At 39.7% G+C, this 10000-nt stretch overlaps 1 long non-coding RNA gene across 2 annotated transcripts in view; it reads left to right on the forward strand.

Moving 5' to 3' along the window:
• LOC135101599 (uncharacterized) overlaps positions 1 to 10000 on the forward strand; it is a 267993-nt gene that overhangs the window by 226708 nt on the left and 31285 nt on the right. Inside the window, exon 4 of one of the 2 annotated variants that reach the window (XR_010269331.1) lies at positions 5892 to 5960. This is a non-coding gene — a long non-coding RNA (uncharacterized LOC135101599). Of the gene's footprint in view, positions 1 to 5891; positions 7124 to 10000 lie in introns of those variants that run through there. The other variant, XR_010269330.1, reaches the window with a different exon arrangement.

Raw genomic sequence — 10000 nt, forward strand, 5'->3', positions numbered from 1 at the left:
TGCAATGAATTTTCTCTTAAATCTTGGTAGTAAAATCTCTATGATCTTTACAAACCTTACACAACTTTTATACCGATGCAATGTAGCGAGATTTTATTATCATGGCGTGACCTTGCTTATTATAACTTTCTAAATCCCCCTGCTTAAAGTGTAATATTTCATCAGATCTCACCAGAAGTACTTATTTTATTCCTCTACGAAAACACGTAACAAAAGTTATTCCGCAACGACAAAACTTCACGAAACTTTATTCATTTTCTCCCAAACACGTTCCATGAAGGTAGATTTGTTGCTGGATGAACTGTGGTATGCCTTTCTACAGGTGAACGTTGCGTGAGTAAGAAATATACTGTCACAGAAAACACTTGAACTGTGCCAGCTGACGAAGCCGCTTGAAAGAAAAAAAAAATATATATATATATATATATATATATATATATATATATATATATATATATATATATATATATATATATATATATATATATATATATATATATATATATATATATATATATATATATATATATATATATATATATATATATAATCATAATTGTTGTTGTTGTTGTTGTTATTATTGTTGTTGTTCTTTGTTGTTGTTGTTATTATTATTATCATCATTGTGCTTCAACGGAATATATATATATATATATATATATATATATATATATATATATATATATATATATATATATATATATATATATATATATATATATATATATATATATATATATATATATATATATATATATATATATTTTTTCAGTCAAGAAAGATTAGTAAGTGATCGCTACATATAACAAACTCCTTCACTTTAGGTAGCAACCGGTACACATCGTAGGACTGGGATTAAAGAGGGGCACCACTTGATAAGGAAATTAAAACCAAATCATTGAAAGCACCTGAATTCACCGAAATGCGGCTAATACAAGTAAATTATAACTTAGGTTGGACCACTGCCACAACCCCAGAACAGAAGCAGCGGAATGAAAGCAACCTAGATCACCGATACAACATTTTCCCACACGTTACTACTTTATGAACGACGGTGTCTGGCAGCGCAATAACATCTCGGGCACTCGTGCATGCAATACGATTAACTCCCACGAAAAATCTACGCAACTTCCAGTGATGCGATGGAGAGACCAGGTGAGACGGAGGTTCATTGGGTGTACTCATAGAATCTGGGCCTCTTTTACGAAGACCTGTGTATATCTTAGTGTACTCTCTCTCTCTCTCTCTCTCTCTCTCTCTCTCTCTCTCTCTCTCTCTCTCTCTCTCTCTCTCTCTCTCTCTCTCTCTCTCTCTCTCTCTCTCTCTCTCTCTCTCTCTCTCTCTCCAACACACACACACACACACACACACACACACACACACACACACACACACACACACACACACACACACACACACACACACACCAACTAGGCTTCAAAATGCAGTAAAGTGTGCGTGGCTGCTATGGCGGGAGAACAGCAGAGCAAGTCCGTGGAAGGGCCGCAGCACGGAGTGGAATGAGTGGAGAGGAAAGGAGAGTGGGTGGATGCAAGCAAAGGGCCCGTCACTCCTCCCCCCACATCCCTCTCCCCTTTCCGTTCAGATGTTATCAGTAACCAAACACACGAGGCAAGTCTGGCTCATCGTATCCTGCTGGCGACACACACACACACACACACACACACACACACACACACACACACACACACACACACACACACACACACACACACACACACACACACACACACACACACACACACACACACACACACACACACACACACACACACTAGTAAGATCTTAATAAATGCATGAAAACATTAACCATACAAGGCTTATAATTAAGTCACCGATAAACTTAAAGAATAATCTAAAATAAAGCAGTTTAGAGGTTTGTTTGTTTTTTCAGTGTCAAAGCATGTGTTCTTGAGAAATGTGACGGCAAGCTTTATTGTCCACCATCATCCTGTCATCCAACGCGAGTGTAAGTAATTACTTGTTTTAGACAATGGATGTAAAAACATAAGTTAAGTACTTAATGGAAGTAGTGTTTGTATGTTTCTTAATTTTTTCGCACTAAAGTGAAGCAAAATAGAAAAGATATTGTGGCTTCTTTAACACTGAAAATTTCACTTTCAAACCTTGTGTAATAATTTGTGTGTGTGTGTGTGTGTGTGTGTGTGTGTGTGTGTGTGTGTGTGTGTGTGTGTGTGTGTGTGTGTGTGTGTGTGTAGATTCGGCATTTCCTCAAATAATTATTTGATTATACCAGCGTGTCCTCGTAGGATTTATCGCACAGGGAAATACAAATTTTTCTTCTAGGTGTAGATATATTTCTTCATTTTACCATTTGCAAGCAAGGCATGCTACAGTAGACTGTGCGGTATGAAGTCTGGACTCTGGACTGGATGTTATAGAAAGAAAACCTCTTTATTCCTGAGCCAAAATTTTCTCCGAACTTGTTCCTGGTTTCGCTGCATGGCTGGGAAATGTTCCTGCTTCTCATGACTAACAGCTGCAATTTTGCTGCTTTGCACACTTATTCCTGCCTTCTCGCCGCGTGTATGCCATTCAGATGGGAGGGAGTGGTTCCTATATGCATAATTCACTAATCATTTTTATGGCAAAGGATTTTCATTAGACTAACACCCTGTAATAATATGATGTTCAGAGGTAGATTTCTAGTTGAAGTTGCAGTTCCTTTTCATAGCTCATTCAGAAATAAATTTATTCAAAATTACACCCATAACTCTGCTGCACAATGCAATCAATACCAATCTTAGACCAAAACATCGTTGAACACGAACACTGGTGTTGGCACCACAGCGTGTGACGACTGATTCCATCCTTCTGGTGATGCATTGGGCACGCCATGCCGCGTACAATAAATTAATAAAGTATTCAGTTTAACACATTACTAGATGCCTTCAACAAATGTGTATTAAGATTATTTTGTGTTTTAATGCATATTATAAAAAGAAGTGATTCATGTTTGTATTTCCATGTCAGCGATTCGGATCTCACTTATTACAAGTAAAAAGCCTGTGAAATGTTTACGTTCACTCCCTCATTCCTGTATAGCGTCATCAACACTTCATGAACTCTTTTACACACACACACACACACATACAAATATATATATATATATATATATATATATATATATATATATATATATATATATATATATATATATATATATATATATATATATATATATATATATATATTTACACACACACATACATAATCATCAAGTTTCCTCCTTTCCTTTGCCGAATTTCATAGTTCAAACAGTTGTATACAATAATCTGCTGCCTCCATAAACCTGGTATCATATTACGATACTAAAAATGATAAAGGATGACTGAGTGTTGCAGAAGAGGGGAAGGCTGCGTTAAGCTCTGGCAGTATCGGGAAGGCTGATCACACCGAAATGTTATGGGATGACACTAGGCATGTCAACATTTATTGTAATACTACATACATCTTCCAGTCCAAATTAATAGATATCAGAGCCGGAGCACCAGTCAGTCTTATTCCGTGCATTCCTCGGCCAGACGTTAGTTGCAGCCTAAGTGTAGCGTTCATCATCCTGCGAGAGTATTTTGTCTGATTCTTCAAGAGATAACTGGCAGTGATTTTTCTTAGAGACGATAAACCATTGTTCTTACATTTACTGTTTTAGTCACTGAGCGGCGGGGCAGGATGCAGTGCCAGATGTTAAGAGAAAAAGGGTATCCTCTTAAAAGATTTGATAAGAATTACTTCATATCCAGAAAGAAAATCAAGACCCAGATGTGAAATTATCTTTGTCAGCTTACCTCAGATCTTTCCTACGAGTAGCTTGTGACTTTATAAATACTTATAAATACTTATAAGTATTATACGGTTTATAAATACCTAGCCACTTGCACACGCACACGTACACACACACACACACACACACACACACACACACACACACACACACACACACACACACACACACACACACACACACACACACACACACACACAGAGAGAGAGAGAGAGAGAGAGAGAGAGAGAGAGAGAGAGAGAGAGAGAGAGAGAGAGAGGCAGGCGGGCGGTGACCAACTTGAAAGTCTATACGGTGTGAGTGAGAAAGGAAGGACTTTTCTGGCAGCCTCAAGCTGTCTTGTATAAGCGATTGATATTTTCCCCGTCTTTTGCATTTTCCCACTCTCTCTCTCTCTCTCTCTCTCTCTCTCTCTCTCTCTCTCTCTCTCTCTCTCTCTCTCTCTCTCTCTCTCTGTTCAACCACATAATTTATCTTCGTGTAAGAAATTTAACGTACCTGACTCTCATAGGTTTTTATTACTGTAATGAATCAAATACTCTCTTTTAAATATGATTTCTTTTTTTTCCTTTTCACTAATTTTCAAATGTATTTTTCCTCCAGATAAGTACCTATAATTTTTTTACAATCTCACTTGAAACATCTCATCTCATTCGTATGTCGTGTAATTCTTAGTCATCAAACCTCAAATCCTTTAATATGAGCATCATTTTTAATACCGTGCGTCACTTCTTCCTTTCCCGCAATGCTCCCTCCGCCGGCCATCTCACGTACAGGATAGTTGAGGGCACACTCTCCTGCCTTACCTTTGCCAGACAGGTAACTTGGTAAGATGAGCCACCCCCGCACACACACACACACACACACACAGACTCTCTCTCTCTCTCTCTCTCTCTCTCTCTCTCTCTCTCTCTCTCTCTCTCTCTCTCTCTCTCTCTCTCTCTCTCTCTCTCTCTCCTGCGCAGTGGAGACCCACCACAACAAACAGACTGTCTCCTTCCTCTTTGTCCGCTCTCCTGCATCACGGTTTCATCACCTCCTTCCTTCTATGTCTCGTTTTCCCTTTCATCCTACCTTGTTGTCACTTGCTATCTCTCTCTCTCTCTCTCTCTCTCTCTCTCTCTCTCTCTCTCTCTCTCTCTCTCTCTCTCTCTCTCTCTCTCTCTCTCTCTCTCTCTCTCTCTCTCTCTCTCTCTCTCTCTCTCTCTCTCTCTCTCTCTCTCTCTCTCTCTCTCTCTCTGTATGTGTGTGTGTGTGTGTGTGTGTGTGTGTGTGTGTGATATTCCTTGTTAGGTTAATGTGATATTTGTTTTTGTTGTTGTGATTGTTTTTGTTGTGATTGTTGTTGTTGACGTTATTGTGTGTGTTCTTCTGTTTTCAGTTTTAATGTCAGTTTCATGGAGACACAGGAAACACGATAAATACGTAAGTTTGAAACGCCACTTGAATTCCGTGTTAGGAGAAAAACGATAATACGACCTTTTCATATCGCTGTCATGTCGCCGTTCTCCCTGAACTCCTGTCCGACCTGGCGAGCGAGGCGACTTCCCGTCATCGGATCTTCAGAAGCGTGACGTCGATGTACTCATAAATAAATGTTGCCTCGACGAAGCTATTAGCCATTACTTCCTCTCGGTGAGGTGGAGCGCGCGATCATGACTACTCATTTTGCGTCCATGACACCACCAGACTAGTGTGTGTCTCTCTGTGTGTGTGTGTGTGTGTGTGTGTGTGTGTGTGTGTGTGTTCTCATTTCTTCTTTGCTTCTCCTCTCCATTAAACACGTTACAAAGTTTATTAACTTTCGTGTTGCAGAAAACAGGTTCTCGGAGAAGACAAATTATGTTAATGCATAAACAAATTAAGAAAAACCAATGAATGAAAAATATATGTATAAGAAAAAAGATAAGTTAAACGTCGGTAAACAATCAATGAGGCAATGAAGCAAGCAACTGCAGGAAAATATCTATTACATGATTCCAACTATAAAATAAACAAATAATTACCAACATTGAAGAAAAAGTTATCTGTTGCTCTGTCTTTAATTACACTCTTTCCTTTCCAGTTTCCGCCTTGACCCACGGCTTCCTGCCCGAGTCATGGCTGAACCCTACCCGACCTTCCCATCGTGACCGTAAGTCCAGGGGATTCCTATTCCCGCCCTGACGTCACCCACCTCTTTTCCTGTGTCCTAGGGAAGTCATTGAACTCTGTCACAAAGCCTCGTCATCCAGCTCTTGTTACAATTGCCGAAGTGCATTCAAGTCTTTCTCTTCTTTTTTCCCACAGTATCATTGATATTTCGTTTTTCTCATCTGTTTTTCATGACTCCATAGTGTGCTTCTGTTTTACATGCTGGGCAGTTTTTGCATGTTTATATCAGCGAATGTTGAGAAAATTAGCTTTTAAAATTTGTTCAGTGAGTGGATATGTATATCATTGATCTGTTCGTGTATTCATGACGCAAAAACTGCATCAAGATTCACATGCTCTTTGGTTTCGATTGCTTCCTCCTTGCAATGGTGATGAGTATTTTTACATTCTTGCGCTTCCCCTTAAGCAACCTTTCATCTGCCGTGCTTCATCTATCTCATTCCCTTATCTTTGGCTTTCCTTGCGCCTCGTCACTTCTCCATGCCCATCTATTTCTCTCCGTGTCCTGTCCTCCCCCTTCCCGCTCCGTCCCTCCTCCTCCTTCCCTCTTCCCTCCACAACATTCCTTGTGCGTGCAACACAGGGCGCTCTGCCGGAGTCATTGTCCAAGTATACGTGGAAACATCGGATTTATCCTCCTTCCCTCTCCAGTTTGGACTCCAGGCTGTATATTACGACGGAAAGGGAATATTTATACACATTACACCAGCCTGACCCTTACTCTTTGGCCGACGGCGAAATAGGGCGCGGTGAAAGTAAGCTGAGGAGAAAGGTATAAAGGAAGTGAGCGAAAAGTGGGAGCCTCACGAAGTAGGTCGGTGATTGGTTGAAGAGGCTAGGCGAGGACGGGCTTTGATTGGCCAGCTGAGTCTCCAAGGAGGGAAGGAACCCGGGGGAGGGAATATTATTCAAGTGAGGTATTAAAAATGTTTCGGAAGGGAGACCGAGGCGGGAAGGAAGGTGCGCAGGGAGGGCAAAATGTCTTCGTGGTCGTATGTCATGTTTCGATCCGTCAGTCATCGTGGGAAAATGTCAGTTTTACTCGCTTTAACATGCAGGAAGATAGGAGGATGAATAATAGGCCATCACATTTATACATATAAGGAACGTGTGTGTGTGTGTGTGTGTGTGTGTGTGTGTGTGTGTGTGTGTGTGTGTAAGTGACTCGTGCGCGCGCGAGCGTTCTACTTCCCATGTAACCTTCGTAGCCAGAGACACGTGGCCAACTATATATTTGTGTCACGATCGCCCAGCAGGTGAAGGACACAATGCGTAGAATGTTGGGCTCAGCGACCTTGTGTAATAATGATGATGGTGATGATGATAATAATAATAATAATAATAAATAATAATAATAATAATAATAATAATAATAATAATAATAATAATAATAATAATAATAATAATAATTTCCGATTTTGTAAAAACTTAGTAACGAAAGGCTGAAAATATACAATATTTCAGAGCTAAAATATTGTTCGATAAAGTAACTGACGTAGTTACAAGTTACACGTTATTGATGATAAAAATATAAGAAGAAAACCTGAAAAATACTCATTTATCCAAAAGTATTCCATCTTAAACAGAAAATACTAAAAATAAAAAACATTTAACATAACTAAAACCTGAGAATTAAAAGTCTAATCACTGAGAAGATATAAAAATCTACGGGATAATCTTGAAATTAATGAAATCTGAATTTTTGAAAATGTAATCCAATAAACTATGTGAAAGCAGAAGTACATAACAATGAAAATAAGTGAGGTATTAATTAACGATTATATTACATGTTGTTGACTCTAGCTAAAGCAGGAATGACGCTGTTGTTGTACCGGTTAGTTCTGGCTCCAATCGGAGCGAACCTAAAGATAAGTGCTTCCGTGGAACGCGCTATGGCGGGGTGCTGTGATGGCAGGTGGGACTATCGCTGGTTGTTCAGGAACTCGTGGCTGAGGTGTTGCAGGACTTGTGTGTGTGTGTGTGTGTGTGTGTGTGTGTGTGTGTGTGTGTGTGTCAATAATAATAATAATAATAATAATAATAATAATAATAATAAACGGTTTATTATTTAGGCAGTTAACAAACTGTGTGTGTGTGTGTGTGTGTGTGTGTGTGTGTGTGTGTGTTTTTCAAATTAGTTCAAATATTATTGCTTAGTTTATTAATCTTATGTCAAGTTTCATATTTTAACTGATACTGGTGTGGACTGCAGTACTTTTACGCTTTCTGAATTCTATATTTTGTATTTGAATTTATTGTAAAACTGTGGTCAATAGACTACTACTACTAGTATTACTACTACTACTGCTGCTGCTGCTGCTGCTGCTGCTGCTGCTGCTGCTGCTGCTGCTGCTACTACTACTACTACTACTACTACTACTACTACTACTACTACTACTATTACTACTACTACTACTACTACTACTACTACTATTGTGTGTGTGTGTGTGTGTGTGTGTGTGTGTGTGTGTGTGTGTGTGTGTGTGTTCTGCCATGCCATGAATTTATGGTACTTATGAATTTACTCCTGGATGCTTGGATCGGCGGCCTTCAGGCTTGTTTCTGGAGGCTATGATGATGATCAGCTCCAGCATGTGTTGTCGCAGGCAGGATATTTTAAGCGACGCCTTGTTGAGATCTAAACTGCCCACTGTTCCTGTACTCCCTGATGCAGTGGAAGGCAGGGTTGATAGGGGGTATGTCGGTTTTCTTCGGCCACATGGTAATGGCTTGAAAATTTATCGTCTTTTTCCAGGAATTGAACTGAAGTTGTTCGTGTGTGTGTGTGTGTGTGTGTGTGTGTGTGTGTGTGTGTGTGTGTGTGTGTGTGTGTGAGTTTGTGTTACTTATTTCCTTATATATATATATATATATATATATATATATATATATATATATATATATATATATATATATATATATATATATATATATATATATTTCTATTTCTAGAGAATGTTTATAATATACGTACTGCAAGTAATATAATGCAGTGACTGTTTACAGCACAGAACAGGTGTGTGGAATGATGAGATGTTGATAAGTGCAGCTGTGTAATAAGAATAACAAGTGGCTCTCAACAGCCTTCATATTATTCCTTCCGATAATGTAAGATCAGTTAGTAGTCAAGTCCAGCCAAGTCCAATTAGTCATCTCTTATCAAAGTGTGACAGTTACGTGCTGGGACCATTCCTCAGGTATTGGTGAACTTGAAAATTTATCTTTATCCCGAATGGATTTACTTTATTTACTAAGTATGAATTCAGCGTCTTTATTTACTAAGTATGAATTCAGCGTTCATTCTTCTCGTTCACAATACGATAGATAATTTTAGATTTTTGCGTATTTCACGACAGCATTTATGTAAGCCACCGGCACACCAGTAGTAGGCTGCGAGTCACTTAACCGGCGCATCTGTGTAGGCTCACATCATGCCACGCCGCACCAACCACTCGGCGGCGTCACATACCTGACACATCTGCACTCACAGCCATGACTTACTATTTGTGTACACCTGTGATATTACATATACCAGCACAGCTGTCCCCTTGACACGCATCGAGACTCTTTATTGTCATGCACCTTTAGTCTCGTTTTTGTTATATTATGCACACACACACACACACACACACACACACACACACACACACCAGAACGGCTGACGTCAATACGTGTACTCCATCACACACACACACACACACACACACACACACATACACCAAATCACCTGCCACAGTAGGTATAGTATCGCATCTGAAAAAAGGAACCAGTGCAGTCTATCACTCAGTATCGGTAATAGTACAACATGGAGAGTAAATCAAAGTGTCGGTCTTCCCCCCTCACCCCACCTTGCTACCCTGTCGTCCCCACGCCTTCCCCGCTAACCCAACAGTGTGGCTTTAGTGTTCAATATTTCCGTCTTAATGCCACGCGCTGCTGGAGGCATATATCGCAGCGGTCACGGTTCGTCCTCTTGAATCTGAAAGCGTTACGCACCTTCGAATGGCAGGGAATGGCTTG

The sequence above is a fragment of the Scylla paramamosain genome, chromosome 6, assembly GCF_035594125.1.
Source record: "Scylla paramamosain isolate STU-SP2022 chromosome 6, ASM3559412v1, whole genome shotgun sequence".
Lineage (NCBI taxonomy): Eukaryota > Metazoa > Arthropoda > Malacostraca > Decapoda > Portunidae > Scylla > Scylla paramamosain.